At 41.6% G+C, this 17,597-nt stretch overlaps 1 long non-coding RNA gene across 1 annotated transcript; it reads right to left on the reverse strand.

Moving 5' to 3' along the window:
- Positions 1-6,848: 6,848 nt before the first annotated feature.
- Positions 6,849-10,447, reverse strand: LOC123363603. Its single transcript, XR_006576829.1, has 3 exons — positions 10,367-10,447; positions 9,599-9,691; positions 6,849-8,165 (listed from the first exon to the last, which is right to left on the reverse strand). It is a non-coding gene; the product is annotated as an uncharacterized LOC123363603 (long non-coding RNA).
- Positions 10,448-17,597: the final 7,150 nt, after the last annotated feature.

Here is a 17,597-nt window from a genome sequence, read left to right on the forward strand (position 1 = left end):
CAGCACAGTCTTCTGCACAGTGGTTCATATATGTGCCCCAGCTGTGACTTGGAGAGTCCACGTCTATGGATCATAGAGTGGTTCAGCCTCTAAGTTAACTCAGTCCTGACTCTCTGCACAGACTGCCTACAAGCATAGTGATTAGTACCAATTGTGAGAATGTTATCTTTGTGATTTCCTCTCTAGCTCTCATCCTTATTCACTCTTTATCAATCTACTCTCAGAGCAGGTCTACCCTACAGCCTAATTCATAAAACTTATGTCTCTCAGGGGTGTAACTTCTGCCTTGAGTGACACAAGTTTTGCACTATCCACACCAGCTCTATGTTGATGGGAGATGCTCTCCCGCTGACGTAGCTTCCACTTCTCATCAAGGTGGAGTAATTATGCCAACGGGAGAGTGCTCTCCTGTTGGCATAATGCCTCTTCTACAGTGCAGCTATGCTGATGCAGCACTGTAGTATATACTTGCCCTCAGTTCTTTGTCTCCCTTCTTGCATCTTCTTTCTCCCTCACCTTACATCCAATACCTATGGTGCAGAGTTGAGTAAAAGCATGCACACTGGTTCCCAGTCTTAATATTGGGTGATATCTACCTGTAAATCATGGCAGAGCAGCTTTGTTGCCTATAAGTTCACAGTATGGAGAAGAACCATCAGATGATCTGCGGGGAAGGCCAATATCTACAGAGGCAGAGGATATAGTGTGATCATACTAGTCACATTAAATTTCAGATGTGATAGGTACTGTTGTGAGTCTGCACAAGTCATCAGGAGGATAGGCCAAGAAAGTGGCCTTTTTTCATTTGTCCTGTTGCCTCCTAATTTATCTAGTATAGATTTTACTGTTTCCAGACCTAAGAGGTATCTATCCATGTATGTTTATGCCTATCCATCCATCCAATGATCATTTCCATGATATTATTCTACCATTCAGACAAAAATATGTGGAAGAATAAAACATATCAGCAATTCTAAATTAAAGCAAATCAAACAACAAGATTTTACTTTGATCTTCGTCCTTTTTAACACTATAGTTTGCTTGTGAATATGTCCTCCTTTCTAAGTAGAAGCAGGTAGCAGGTGTTTCTCATACAACAAATGATGCGTGAAGAATGAGCATGAATAGTTAATCAAGGCAAGAATATTCAGAGAAAATTGAAAAGACCCAAACAGTTGTTCTCTGAAATTGCAAATATGTTTATAATGTTTTAATTAAAGAAGAAAATAAAACAGTTTAAAGACTTCTAAAACAGTGAGGCTAAATTCTAAAACAGTGAGGCTTCAATTTTGTATATGGGAAACATAATCTGAGGCCAACTGGATCAGCTTTTCTTAATAACAACAAAAAATCTTAGCTGTTCCATATCACTGTAGAGATTAGGCAGCAAAGTTTCTTTCTTTTGTTTGAAAAAATAGCAGATCCTTTCAGGGAGGATCAAGTAATAAGTTCCTGAAGCAGGGAGAACTTTGGGCCCTGTGAACTCGAATCTTACTTTTATTTAATTTTTATTGAATTTCTAACTCTTTTCTTGTTGAGAGTAGTCTTAAAAATACAAAGAGTAAGAGTCTGGTCTCAACATCCGACATGCTCTAACCCCCCGCCCAACCCCCACATACTCCATTTATGTAAAATGAGCCAAGTAAGTTTGGGGTATTTCCCAAGAAATCCTTTTGCTGACATTTCTGCAAAGTCCTTAGCTAGTTCCACACATAGGGCTATAAATAATGGTGGCAGAAATTGGGTAAGTTTGAAAGAGGTTAAAGTGTCCAATCCTGTCTGAGTGTAGAACTGAGCTGCCTGCTGCTCACTCACACAGCTGCAATGTAGACCTTGCTTTTGCTTCAAGGAAGACAAATGCTGCTAAAAGAACATGAGATATTTCCTACATAACTCCCATGTCATCCAGTTGCTCCTGCAGTGTGCAAGGATCGGAAGGAATGGAGGAAGAGTCAAACCAGTGCTATACAGAGTATTGTAGCCTTTGTGGATTTCTTCTCTCTCTGCCAATTTTTACTAACCCAATCACAGCCTACTAACCCAATCACAGCTTCCTCGTGTTTCCTTCTCAATCCCATGTTTCAGTTCCCGTGTTTTCTTCTCAATCCCCACCTCTAGTCTAACTTTCCACACCAGGTATAGAAGAGACTGCTAGAAATCAGAGGAGACCCACTACTCCAACCACCTTCCTCACAAATCAGGTTTGCCTTGCCCACTTCAGTAACCAAAGAGTAGCCATTCCTCAAGCAGTCAACCTGCCCAACACCAGAAGTTGTCTGTTTCGCACCCAGTTAACAATTTCAAAGGCAGAGTCCACAGGATGCCCAACCTTCAATGGGTACAGAACTGCTGTGCCGAACAGAAATCAAGTAGGGGAGCCACTTGGAGTAGGTGATGGAGTTGGGGAAAGAATGATGATTTGAGAAAGTGGACAGATTGATGTATTTGTGTGTGTGTGAGAGAGGGAAAGGAATGAGATTTATTTGGAAAAGGGAAGAGTATGGAACTGATGCAGTATTCTGGGTAAAAGAATATTTTACCCTGGGAATGTCAACATGTGTGAGGGATCCCATTCTTAAAATTTTAACAGTGCATCACTTGGATTAAGTGACATTTCAAACAAACAAACAAACAAAAAAAGAATTCCTTATGTGAGAACACAAGCTCAATAGAGCTACACCAGCTTATACCAACCAAGGATCTGGTCCTTACTGTTTAGATCAGGGATCATCAACCTTTGGCACAAGGCCCATCAGGGAAATTCACTGGCGGGCCGGGATGGTTTGTTGACCTTCAGCAGCTGCAAGTTCAGCTAATCACAGTTCCCACTGGCTGAAGTTTGGTGTTCCAGGCCAATGGGGGCAGCGGGAAGCAGCTGCCAGCACATACCCTGGCCCGCGCTGCTTCCCGCAGCCCCCATTGGCCTGGAAGGGTGAACCGCGGCCAGTAGGAGCTGCTATCGGTTGAACCTGCAGATGTTGCAGGTAAACAAACCATCCCGGCCTGCCAGCGGATTTTCCTGACAGGCTGTGTGCCAAAAGTTGCCGATCCCTGGTTTAGCTACTAAACCAATAGGCACAATAGAAATACACAAAATAGATAAACAAACTCTTTAAAAAAATCTTCTCTACTAAAATTACTACTAACTAAAATTAACTGATGCTTAAGGTGTCATGAGTCAAATAAAAATAACCTCTAAAAAAAAAGAACATTTGGAAGGTGCAATCCATGTCAGTCAACATTTGCATTATTGATGTATTACAACTTGCTATCACTTGGTAAGGAAAGCTCCAGTTTCACATGACTTCCTCCTACTGAGGAGATGTAAGAAAGTTTACATTGAAAAGAAACCTCATGCTCTACTTTTTGTCTCTGTGAGTATAAGAATTGTCCAGAATTGGTTCAAATAGCCATTTTTTCTTCTTTTGCAAATATTTTATGCAAGTTTAAAATATTCATTATTCACCCTGCTTCCTTCCATCTATCTAGTGAGCAGGTCAATAGCTGAGCCTGCAATGCAAACACACAAATGAATTGATTCAAAACCAATTGAAATCAGTGGTGGTCTTTTTGCTGACTTCATGTGGCTTTGGATCAGGCCCTAAAGCTCCTCTCAGTCTTCTTTCCACCCTGAATGAGTAAGTGTACTTATTATCTTATAATGCAGTATATTTTTCAGTGATATATATGTGTGTATTATGTTGACTTCTGGTCTTGATTCTCACTTACACTAAAAATTTATGTCAACACTGTGAATTGGAGGTGTGATTCCCCAGCTCACATATGTATATTCGTGGTAACTCTGTAAGAGCTTAGCTGTGCCAAATCCAACCCTCCTGAAACCCATGGGTATGTACTTAACATTGCTAAACTGTGTAGCTATTGCCACTGCCTGTACTACTGTGACTACACTACTATTTATACTTGTGCTAGCTCTTATTAATCTACAGCTAACATATATATGTGAGCTGGGGAAACATGCTCCTAGCTCATATGTAGATATAGCCTAAGAAGACTGTATATTGCTCTGGGAACACGAAGGTGCCTCACAATTGATGGAAATGTTTACACCCTCTTTTAGGGTTGTTGGCATTCCTAGAGCAGTGTGACCTAGTTGTAAATGATATCAGGCACTAGTTGTATTTGGAATAGTGATGCAGTGACTGAACTGGGGACTATGCTGAATTAACATTGATTAAAGTAACACTTTTAACACTATTGCCAAGTTTTGTCACAAAATAATTCTTTCATCATATACATTAAGACAAATCAGCAATGGAGACCTGCACACCTGAACAAAAAGTGGAACCTGCCATAATACAGCAAATTAGAGACTGCTGTCCCTCAAATTCGATAGGTGTTGAAAAACTAATTTTCAAAATACTAAAAATGCCCCAAAATGTTTAGGCCCAATCCAGCACTTTAAGGATGGTCAAGGTTTACAAGCATGGATAAGACAAATTCTAGTCACAGTAATAAAACCTCACCCTAATCTGTATCCTGGACAGAACACTTATGAATAGCCATCTATGACAGGGGTGTGGATGGAGTTGGAAGATAGAGATGCACCCCCTATATGTAGTGCATTTTGCAAATCACTAAATCCAAATCTCACACTCACTTCCAGGTTACCACTAAATACAAGATTATGTCTGTTGCCTTTGTAGTACAGAAGGGACGGAGCAGGCATAAAGACCCTCTCTCCTCTTAATCTTGCATTTGAGCTGGGTATATTAAAAGCCCTCTGATATTGCAGGCCAGGAACAGAACCTAGATCTCCTGACTCCCAGCCTAGTTCTCTGTCCATAAAACCCATTCTATCTCAACATTTTGAATTATTTAAATTGTGCCTCAGTTTCTTTCTATATAACAGGGACAAATGTTTATCTACCGCAAAGGGTTTTTTGAAGTTTAAATTATTTAATATTTGTAAAGTGTGATGAGATTGTGTAGGAAGGCATTACAGCCCTTATTCTGAACCACTGAAATAAATGAGTTTTAAACTCACTTCAACAGATGTAGGCTGTAGATAAGCAAGACATATTATTATTATTATTATCATCTTGTTCTTCTAAAATGAATCCTGATTCATCTGAAACTATTTGAGCTTATTCATTAGGTATGAATTTTTATGTGAAGAAGTGGTTTAATGTGCTTCTCAGTACTTCCAGATATAGTTGTGTTGGAATTTCTGTGAGAAAGGTCTTCTTACTTCTCCTCAGGCTAATAATAATATATTCAAATATGTCAAGAAAAGAAAATTAACTGAACTTTTACAAAACTCAGAAAAAGTTCTACCTCAATTCTGTTTCAGTTGCTTGCCACATATTCTGGTTGATTTTTACATTGTCCGTACTGGTTAGCTCATCTGTAATAAGTTAATTATTCTTGTGTCATAGATATTTTCACACTATGCAGAGAAGTGGGAAGTTGATTCTTTTCTACTGGCACATATTAAATTAAAACACTGACATTCTTCATTAAGTAGCAGTTTGTATTTCTTTAGGTTTGAAGTTTAAGTTGAAGTTAATTTAGGCTTTAGATACTTTTAAGTAGCTTTTCTGTTAAGTGTGATGAAATGAACATATGGCTATAAAAAAAAAAGATGTTATTTCAGATTTAGGAAATTTCCTTGAGCTTTCAATTTCTGTAAACAATGAATTTGGAACTAAGATATATAAAGCAATTTCCTAGAAAATATACACCGTGGTAAAGAAACTAAATAATGGCTCAGATGTACATTCTAGTTTGAAATGCTTATCTGTAACACCATGAAAACATGGAAAAGGTTTATTTTATTGGGTTATAGATTTTGTTTGTTTGTTTGTTTATTTTTGGTAAGTTTAAATTACAAAATGCTATCAATTATATGTACAAACAAAACAAGCAGTCTCCCACTTGAATTTATATATCCCCATAAACATCGTATAACAGATGGCTATTCAACACATTTTCTTTCAGATTTCTGGTGCGAGGAAGCAGGAGATTTGCAGAACTTTTAGACCATTTTGCTCAAGGTGTATTTTTGTCATTTTGTAGCAATATGGGGTTTGCTGACATTGATGGTAACACAGCCCACAAGTTACCTGTTTGCTAAGTATTCAGAAATGTTCTAATAAATGTCAACAAAGAAAAGGCAAGCACCCATCTTACTGCTTTTGTAAGCACCTCCACTGTTCTTTCAGCATATGGCACTAAACAGATTAAGTTTGCTGGCTTCTTTTAGTGTATGCCTGAAACTATCAAGGGGTAGCAAACAGTACTTTTAGTTAGGTTGAGTGTAAAGAGTCACAGTAAAATAAAATACCTATGTAAATCAAATAAAACGAAATAATGAATTAGACATAAAAAAAAAGGTCCTGTCATTTCCAAGTGTATTACTGCTTTTGTCCAGCAAATCTGTAACTGCAGTTTGTATGTGTATTTTTGGAGAGCTGATGATGTATTTGTTAAATGCCATGGTCATGGCATTTTTGTAAGATGTCTGGAAACTTTAAAACACTATTGTCACCATTAGTATTTAATTGTCTGGGTACACCACAAGAAGGACAGGAGACTTGCTATGGATTTTAATCAGGCCGCAACTTTATTATATTGATGTCTGGGACTACCCGGCAGATAAAGTGTACAGTGCAGGCAAATCCATGCTTATTCAAAACAATTCTCTGGAGCTTCCACCAACCCCCCTTTGTTTCCATCCAGGTCCCCCAGCCGGCCCATGGCTTGGACCTTACCATCCACCAGCCTTGTAAGAGAGTTAAGGGGGGCTATGAGAATGGGATGGGGGCAGGTTGACTCCCTGCGTACCAATCATAGGAGTCCTCAACGCCCTCCCCCAGTCTGTTCCATTATCCAGTACCTCTTTTAAGTCTTTTACCAGATCATTTATCTGCTCAATGGCTGCCCTCCCTCTGGACTGAACATCAGCCACAAGGAGGCACCAGCAATTTACTTGGCTGCCTCCCCACAACCATGCCAGGTTCACAGATATCTCCAAATGGCCTGTTGTCTAGCAGCCCTACTGGGGAAAAATAACCCATTGTCCCATGTGTGATCATCAAGGGGCACCAGCAGCTGCATTGTCCTTGACTCGGTACTGCAACAACCGCCCTCCACGGAGGGCTGTATAGGCTACCCATTCTCTGGATCCTTGAATTGACAAGACTTCTTAAAAGAAAACAAAATAAACAACTTGTAAGCTGAAGCCAAAAATCTGCACTTCGCCAACCACATGACATTCGGAGGTTCTAGAGAGCCTCTGTGGCATCTGCTTGGGTTCACTGCTAGCCCCTGGTGCAAGCTTATGAAATCTGTCAAACTGGAAATGAGACAAGGCATCTGCTATGCCTTTATCCATGCCCAGCTCATGCTTTGAAGAAAAACAGATGTTGAAGAAAAACAGAAGTTGGTAAGGACATTGTAAAACAAACGCCCTTACCAACTTCATAACCCTGTGTGATCTGGAAGTTTGGTGATTGATAACCTGCACCACTGCCGTGTTGTCGCACCAGAAGCACACCCTTTTATTAGCCAGCTCAGATCCCTGAATCACCACCGCAACTAAAATGGGGAAAAATTCCAAGAAGGTCATGTCACACACAACCCCGTTTTGTTTCCAGGCTGTGGGCCATTTTTGTGCACACCATTTGCCTTGATAAAATACCCCAAACACCTGTACCCCTTGCCACATCTGAGTGGATTTTTAACCCCCTTTGTAATAACCATTCCTCCCTCCACAATGATACCCCATTAAATGGACTCAGAAATCTTTCCCACACCCCCAAGTCTTCCTTTATCTCTCTAGTGACTTGTAGGTAATGGTGTGGCCTGGCTATGCCTGCTGTTGCCACTGCCAGCCAGGCACAAAATGCCCACCCCAGGGCAACAAACCTGCAAGCAAAGTTCAGGTGCCCCAAAATAGATCGCAGTTCCTGCAGCGTGATGTTTTTTTTTTTAGCCCCCAGTGCTCTCTGAAGCAACCCCAATAGCTCCTGAAGCTTATCCTGAGGAAGCCGAGATTCGCCCTCCCTGGTATCCAGCTCAATGCTCAGGTAGGTCAATGTAGTGGAAGAGCCTTCTGTTTTCTCCTCCTCTAGGGGTACCTCCAGATTTTTAGCCAGTGTGTCCATTCAACAGATGAACACACTCATTTGACCCAGCTCAACCTGCAAACAAAAAATCATCCAAATAATGCACTATTTTGTTTAGTTCCACTGACTGCACCACTGCCTAGTGCAACACTGTACTGAAATTCTCAAAAACTGCACAGGATACTGAACAGCCCATGGGCATAGCCTTGTTGAAATAAAATTGCACCTCAAAACAGAAACCCAACAGGTCAAAGTCCAATGAGTGCACCGGCAATAGTCAGAAAGCAAACTTGATATCACATTTAGCCAGTAGTGACCCAGGGCCACACACCCTAACGATATGCATGGCTTAATCAATGGAGGAATAGCATACGGAACATAGTGCTGGGTCTATTCTATCATTAACAGAGCCACCTTACAGGCATGGCAGGTGATGAATTAATCAATATGTCCCTGGGGTCTTCTTGGGGACCAACCCCAGGGGGGAAACTCTCAAATGTGCTATAGGCAATTGATTAAATGGCCCAGCTATCCTGGCCCAGCTATCCTCCTTTAATTCTTGTGCAATCTTTTTTTGAACAATATGCCCCATCCCAGCTACTGACTTTAAATTTTTTTACATCAAATGAATTCCATTTCCCACAAAAGGGATCTGAAATCCTCCTGTAATCCTCTCCCATAGGAGAGCCCTTAACACATTCAGCCTAACTGGCATTGGAGCCCATGCCCATTGCACCAACCCCAGCTCATCCCCCTCCCCAGCTTGTGCTCTGTGTCCCAGACCCTGTTCCACCCGCACCAAACCTGTGGTTGACACTTGCCCCACTCCCATTCCTGTTTCCTCCCTGTGATCTTCCCTTTCTGCTCTGGCAAGAATGGGTTGAATGAGTCCCAAAACGTGGCTCGCAAACATGCCTGTATCTACAGGGGTTGCAAAAACAACCACCATCATTAAATGCCCAGCAAATACTATTATGTGCCTGGGGCCCCTCCTGAGCTTGCTGTGGTATGAACAAACCACTGTCTGTGTGAACTCCTGGTGCCCTTGGTGTCATCCACTCCAACCACATTGTGTGATGCGGTATGTCCCACCTTATCCCAGTTTGTGTTGCTGCCCTTAATTGAAACTGCTCATTATAATTAAACCAGGACATGGCCCCAAACATATTTGTGCCTACCCTGTCACCCTGTGCAGACCCCTCACACCTAGCTGCCCGAAGCTGCTGTAGTAAATGCAAATTAGCTTGCAGCAACTGTGTAATACCATCAGTGCTCCTACTGAAGGTGCCACCCCTAGGTCAGTTGGCCCAGGGTTCTGGACCTCCCACTCCTGGGCCCAGAGTATTTACTCCTGTCCCCCTCAGGTGAACTCACTGAGTGACTGGTTGAGCACGATCCCTGCACCTCACTGTGGCCCCTGCAACTACCACCCCTTTCTAGACTGGAAGGCCAGATACCACCTCTGCCACTCATCCCCCAAGACTCTATGTGGTTCAAATCACACTCACCCCTGGGATCAGCATTACTGCCATCCCTTGTGTTCAGTGGACGAGAACATCCTGGTTCTAGGTGACCTTGTGCCCTTTGAAAGTGCTGTAATGCTGTTGAGAAAACCCCAGAAACAACTTCACTGACCATTTGCTGTACAGCTCCGCTGAACCCCATTAATCCACACAGCCTGCCCACCTGGTCATTTCCCCTTGGTCATTTCCCTCCCTCAGTCCATGAGGCTGCCCTGGGTTATGCCTTGGGCTGTTAAACACACCACCCAAGGCATTAGTAGCCACAGCACTTGTGAGCACCCCCTGCCCCTGCTGCAATACTGTCTCCCTTGGGTCCCCTTACAGCCCTTGGGCTCCACTGGGACTGCCCTGTGCTGCAGCTGCTGCCTCTGCTTGTCTCCTTTCCAGCAAAGGTACAGGCACCTGAGCAGCAGCCTGCTTTCTGGTACATGAAACAGTTAAATTCCCTCCCCCTCCCCATGCAGGTTGATTGTTTCAGAAGCTGACTAGCCTTGGGTGCCAATTCACCCTCCTCGATTGCAGATTCCAGCCTGCCTATGGGTGGAAGTACCTGGGGCAGGGGGATGCTAGTTCCCCTTCTTTCCACTCTCCCCTTTCTGCATGGGCCTGAAGCCACACTGTCTCGTGACTGCAGTAGACACTGAGCTTCACTTACTAAATCACCCCCCTTGTGGCCTACTTGTAATTTGCCTCTGCCTGACCTTTCCTGCCTGTGGGACCTGGGGGAAACAGCCCCTGTTTTCTGGAACTCACCCTTCTCCATGCCCCTGGAGCCAAGCTGCTTCACAGTCCTGTTTGCTGCTTCCCCGGACCCATGCTGGCTTCCTCACTGCATGGAGCAAGGAGACTTGCCCCACCCAAGTTTCATACCTTTATGCACATCCCGAGGGGTGGGGGGAGGAGGGGAGAGTGAGTCACTGCTGCAAAGCCCAACCACTGAGCACCTTTTTTACAGCAGTTTCAGACTTCCTTCCTCCCCTGCCCCCCACAAAGCAGAGCTGCCCTTCCTTGGGTGAGTCTCAGACAAATTCTGCCCCACTTTAGTTGTGGTGCCGTCATTTGGCTATTTCCTATTTACAGGACAGTAACACTTCTATGGTTCTGAGCTCAGCTGAATGGCTCAGGTAGTAAGGGATATCCAAAATGCAGATTTTAAAATCACAGTCTTTACAACTTCCAGATATTTGAAAGGGACATGGGTGCTTCTTTGAAACTGCCTGTTCCCCCATTTTTCATTTTATGAGGCTGCTGTAGGGAGTGTGACAGCCAAACATACATTTTATCCAGTTACTAAATGAGTAATATTCAGGGAATGTTCACGAAGGGTGTAAGGTCCTCCCAGAAACAAGTGCGATTCTAGAATTCACCCATACTTCTCCATCCCCATTACCAAAAGCCTGGTTGATGTTATAGATCTCTTATCTGGTCTACTCTGAACTTCTTCCAGAGCTCCCTGCCTCTTCCTTTTCCTTCTCTTCAGTTTACCAACAGCAAACCACTAAATGAATCTTCTTCTCCAGTCACTCTGAACTGTCACCCCCTTTCTTGAGTCCTGTCACTGGATCCCTGTGTACTGCAAAGTTCAATTGCCCTTTCTTCCTATTTTTCTTTTCTGTATTCGCACAGGAATTAATATTTTCTGTGTGCCACATGGAAGAATGTATTTATCTTTGGCCCTTCCTCCCAGGGATATTGTGGATAAACTCAGTGTTCGTGAGGCACTGAGGTACTACAGACATGAGCACCATAGCAAAGTACATAATTATTAAGCAATAGTCTCTGTATATCTTTCTGTTTTTGTGCATATTCTTCCTGCAAATATGGACATGGTATTTTTTTTTCTTCTTACAACAACCCTTGTTATCATATATTCAGGGAAGCCTTCTAATTAATTACATTATCTACAAAAACATTTAAAATCTGTGTTTTTGTGGCAGAGACAAAGAGTGTCCATTTTTGTAATGAAGATTATAAAGTATAAGTGAATCCACTTTCTCAGAGAGAGGGTGAACGCACTATAACATTCTGTCCTTGATGCCACTGAGTAAAGACGCAAGTCCATTGTTTCATGCTAAAGGATTTCATGTTAGAGCTCTATCTTTCCTTTGCCAAACTGCAGGAAAACAAAAGCTTTCACTTCTGATAAAATAACATCTTGAGCAGCAATTAATAAGAAATTGTCTGTTTGGAATAAAAAAAAAAATCTAGACATACCACGTTTTTGGCCGTTATCCTGTTTCTATGGAGAAATTACAACAGTTAAATCACAGCCCATACGGGTGGATTTGTCTATGAAGTATGTTCTTAGTATCATTTTCCTCATTCTTTGTAGTGACAAGTGGTATAAGTGGCTATGTGAAGCCAAATCAGGAATAATTTTGAGTAACAGATATGTGTTTCTTAAAATATTCATGTCACACAGCACTGTTTTGACAAGATGTATTCAGCCTTAGTGTCTGCTAAACAGCCCCTGCAGCAGCTCAGGCAGGAGGTGTTGCGGGAGGTTTACCTATTTGATGAGTACTTTATCACCTCTCCTCTGATGCGTAACTTTCTCCTCTGCAAATGCTATGGGCAAGTTCTCAGACTGAGAATGTTCCTGCATTTTGTGACTAAGGTGTTTTTGATGTATGACTCCATGTTAAAAATGCACTGTGTTCACTCAACCTGCCATTATGGCTTGTTCTAGCTCTATATTTTCTTGCTTTATTTACCTTACATGTATTCAGCAACCACCACTTCACTTTCCAGACTTTTTGAAGATTAACTTGATTTTTCATAATCAGTGTGTCTTTCTTAGCTACTGATGTGGCCTCCATTACCATAGCAACTGGGCCCATCACAATTGTTAATATTGTGATCCTCAGACTACCCCCATTGGGTAAAGAAGTACCATTATCCCTATTATTTAAATCTTTTTCTTTTAATAGATGAGGGAACTGAGCCAAAAAGAGATTAAATGACTTACCCAAGGTCACACAGGAAATCTGTGGTGGAGCAGGGAATTAAACCTTTGAGGTAGTTACTTGCTTGTCCCTAACCACTCCTGGAAGATGGACCAATTCTACTTCAAGTACAGGGTGATTCCTACAGCAAAGCCACAATCAATTACATTTTTACCCCCACAAATATTTAAAATGATTTACTTGGCAATCAGCTGGATTTGACACAATTTGTCTTTTAATTACAAAGGATCAGACTGGAACCCATCCTCACTGGTGATCATTTCTTGACTTCAGTGAGTATGTGTTGCATGAATAAGTGTTCACCAGGTTTGCTCCTAACTAAATTTCAGAATAATAGTTCAAAACTCCTAAATGAACTATTTTTTCCAGATTTTATAAAACCACATAATATCTGCTTATAAGGATATCTGTGCAAGTCTAAACAAATGTAACATATTATCATGAAGAGTATACTGTTCATGCTAGAAGTTATTAACAGTTACAAGCAACAGCTGCACATTCAAAATTAAAACATGTTAGATAAACTATTTAAAAAATAAAGTGTTGTGAAGCATAACTTACAACCATTTTGGAACCATGCTTCTCTCTTAAGAAGAATGTTCCACTTGCCAACTCTCATCTGTGCATTTGAACTCCCAGGTACCTAACTTATAGTATAATATCTTACAGATAATTATCTAAACAGCACAGAAGTCTTTATATTTCCCTGGTGTCTTTCGTCTAATGTAATCATGGTGGATTTTGCTTTACAACCCTATTTTTCTCAACATAAAAAAATAATCTGTCTCCTGCGCTGCAGCTTCTTTATTGCCTACCTGCTATTGCTCTGTGACCTGAAATCCTGAGCTTTTGAAACCACAGATATCAGATTAGAGTGCTCTGTGGTTGAAGAATAAGCAGTAGGAGCTGTCTTGTATGCAGCCAAAAGATCTGTATCAGCATATACTCACTGGTAAAACAATCCTGAGGGAAATAAAAAGAGTTTGCAATTTTAGCTCATTGTCCCTTTGTTTTCTTATTGAAGGGAACTTATGTTAGCAGATAACATTTACAAGTCTTTGAAGTGACAGATTTTCTTAAGCCAGGAGCAAAGAGGGTTTGTTGAAGGTTCATTAGTAGTTTTATGAAATCTTAGGAAAGAAATGTTGGCAAACCTTGATGCCTGTGTAGATAATTTAACAAGTTAGTATTTTTGAATTTCAGATGTTCTACAGTTATAAAATTGGCAATTAATTTATCACTAAGACTTTCCATTCAAATTCAAAATTAGATACATGCTCCATGCTCCTCCTGCGGGATGTTGGACAAGAAGCTTATCTGTGCCTCAGTTCCTCACCTGTAAAATGGGGATAATAATGTTTCCCTACCTCATGGGATGTTGTGAGACACTCAGGCCTGGATGCACAAAAGGAGTTAGGAGCCTAAGTTCCATTTTTAGGCACATAAGTCACACTTTCAGCCCTACTGTGATATACAATCCTCACCTTGCAGAATCCCATAGTTGCCTAAACTCACTTCTGTTAAAGTTCCCTAGGTGCCTATGTTTCGGCCTCTGGGCATGTGCACGGCTGTCTCACATTAGATGCCAGGGCACCTTTCTTCTGCCTAAGCCCTAGAGATACTCAAAGTAACTGAGAATAGATGATACATACCTGTCTTGCCAGGGTGCCCTATCTGGTAGATGGAAACAGGAGCATCCCATGGCTGTTCCTGTGTTTTTTTAGCTGCCTAATAGTTGGGTATTGTGCCATTGAGTGTCTTTAGTGCATCTAACCCTCAGATATATGGTAATGGGGGCCACATAAGTATCGTAGATAGATAGGTGTTTCCTTGGACTTTGATGTCGTTTGCTTTGGAAATATATCATCTGTGTTCACAAGTTTTTCAATCAATGGGAACACTAAATCTGCATTTATGTTCTGTTAATATCATAAGAACATAAAACGGCCATATTTTGTCAGACCAATGGTCCATCTAGTCCATTATCCTGTCTTCTGATAGTGGCCAATGTCAGGTGCTTCAGGGGGAATGAACCAAACAGGCAATCATCGAGTAATTCATCCCCATTTGTCCATTCCCAGCTTTGAACAAACAGGCTGGTGACACTCAGAGTATGCTGTTGCAGTCCTCGCCATCCTGGCTAATAGCCATTGATAGATCCATCATACATGGACTCACCTAATTTTTTTTAACCCTCTTATAGTTTTGGCCTTCACATGAGGAACACAGTGCAGAGGTGGGGGATGGGTGGGTGGAGATACTTGTCTTGAATTTGAGCGATTTATTTATAGATGAGTTTGGTGACAGCACACATTATTAAGGCTCCCTGAGACGTACCATTCTAAGACTCCATATTCAATTGCTTATAACTTAGCCAAATTTTTATTATTTGGGCTGAAATTTTCCATGCTGGGTGTCTGCCATAGACTGAATTATTCTGAAAAAAATTCAGCCAAACCAATTCCGTCATTTCCACGATCAATGGTAGGAGAAGATATGTTGTTTTACCCATGTTAACAAAATTCTGAAGACATTTTCTTTGACATCTTCTAGCAATCCCAGGCCTTGGAGCAGAGATTTGAAATTTTGAACTGTGGTGGACTTTGTACCAGGAATGTACCTTTTGCAATTTCCATGAAAATCCACCCAAATTTGACCATGTTATAGGTCTCTTTAAAAAATTGCAGTTTGCATCAGTAGAGACTTAGATTTTAGCAACTAAAATCTTTGAAGATTCCATCTGCACTAATCATGCTCCATCTCCTCACAGCTCCTAGCACTCTCCCCACAGAGCAATTTAGCATCCCCTCAGACCTATGACCTTAATTTGCCCCCACACCCACCCCTGGAGCAGTCTTTAATTACATGATCAAATACTCTCTTTCAAAGATCCCTGCCTCATTCAGTACACAGAATGGATGAGGAACACTTAATAAGAAATGGTTAAATCATTTATTTAATCCTTGTTGCTCAATGTGTGGCCCCAGACTTTACTTACTGCACATTATTCAAAACTTGGAGACAGAATAAATAATTTTGCATAAGCCTTATCTAAGTACTTCACCGACAAATGAATTTAGCTACACAACTTCCCTCTGAGCTGAGGGAGTAGTATTATCCACATCTGATGATGGGAATTTGAGGCACGGAGATGAAGATCAAAACTGTCCACTGGAGTTTGATGAAGAACAGTAATTCTGATCACAGAGGATTTTGAGATTTCAAAATGTGTTTCCACTCAGATTCAGAACAACCAAAATTTTCAAAATTCTCAGAAAAATAGAACACTCTTCTCTACCCAGCTGTACTGGGTGACCTGAGCGTAGGAGTCAATGGTCCCTGGCTCTTGGCTCCCTGTAATCCCAATAGATAGGTGGGCAAGCTTGCAAGGGTCTATCTGGTTTCCAAGAAAATTTTGTCAAAGTAGAGCCATAGCCACAAAACATTTTGATTTGAATGAAGTGGGACATTCCAACTGTGGCAAACAGGGGAAATGGCTCTATTATCTTCCTATGAATATGTGTGACTCCATTTCTATATTCATATTTGTATTGCTACTTACCTGAATGCATATAGTTAGGTCAAAGTAAGTAGTAAAGGGGGTGGATAAAGAAACTCTCAAAATATAAAACAATGACAGAGCTAAGACAGCCTCTCAGGTACACAGCTTCAAAAGATTTAAGCTAACAATGTCTGGACGATTAACTAGGGGGAGAAGTTACTTAGCTAGCTACATCCAGGATAGGGTGATTTACTCTTCCCAAACCTCAGCCTAGTATCAAAGGAGACCTCAAAGACCCTGGTAAAGGGAGGGATGGGTTGGGTGATCTGAGAGCATCTGGCTAGGATGTGTCAATAATAAGGCTGATCTTCTGACTGAGACAAGCAGGGTATGTCTATACGGCAGTTAGACACCCATGAGTGGCCTATGCCAGATGTCTCGGGCTCACGGGACTTGGGCTGAGGGGCTGTTTATTTGCAGTGTAGACTTCCAGCCCAAGCCTGTAAGTCTACACTGAAATTAAACAGCCCTGTAACCTAAGCCCTGTGAGCCCAAATCAGCTGGCATAAGCAAGATATGGGTGTCTAATTGCAGTGTAGACATACCCTGTGATCCATGTGATTTGGTCTTTTAGTATTTTAGCCTTTGCTCTATTCACATAGGGCCTTTGAGTAATGAATAAATTATATTTTGTTTTAGATATTTTTTTTCTGTTTCAGTGGAAACATATGCTTGGGTTAAAAAAAAATCATTGCGGGTACCAAACAGCATTGCACCTGCTGAAATAGTCATGGTAAGTGCCCAGGGGACTTTAACCCAACTCCTAGTTTAAGAGTGGGTGAATTGTGAAGAGGTCAGGCCAGAGGCCTGACACCAATGAACACACTCAATACTTTATATAGAGAAACCACAATGGAATAGGAATGTGAAAGTGTTGATGTTAGAGGAGGTACTGTCCAGAATTAGGATTACCTTACTGTATACCAACCAGATATAAGCAGAGTCAGGATAAACTCTGCCCTGACATCTGGTGGTGAATTATGGGGAGTGTGGAAAGGAATTTCAGGTATTTGCATTGGCACACCCATCCCACCTAGCATAGCAAACAGCAGCCTGGGATGGTTATTTTGACAGCTCTGGGATCCCCAATTTCTTTGTTATTGGGGCAGGAGGAATAAAGTGTTGTCACCCTGATTATGTGAATGGGAAACTATGAGACTGCTTTATGACAGAGATATCTCAACATCAATTAAGTAGCACTTGCTAGACAAGGGACATGGGTGCCAAAACCCAGTGAATGGAGAGAGTTGGGGACTGGTGTGTGTACCTGATGGTATGGGCCCCCTTTTGAGGGCCTGGAACACCAACTGCACATCCTCCTCTCTCCACTGTTGAAGAGCAGAGCTAATTTTGAATCCATTAGGAGTCCATCTAAAGGCTGCTGAGCCGAATTCACGTTGGGCCAATGGTGCACCAGCACTGGGGCTCCCTTACTACAAGCTGAAATCACTAAGAG

This window comes from Mauremys mutica, chromosome 1, assembly GCF_020497125.1.
Source record: "Mauremys mutica isolate MM-2020 ecotype Southern chromosome 1, ASM2049712v1, whole genome shotgun sequence".
NCBI lineage: Eukaryota > Metazoa > Chordata > Testudines > Geoemydidae > Mauremys > Mauremys mutica.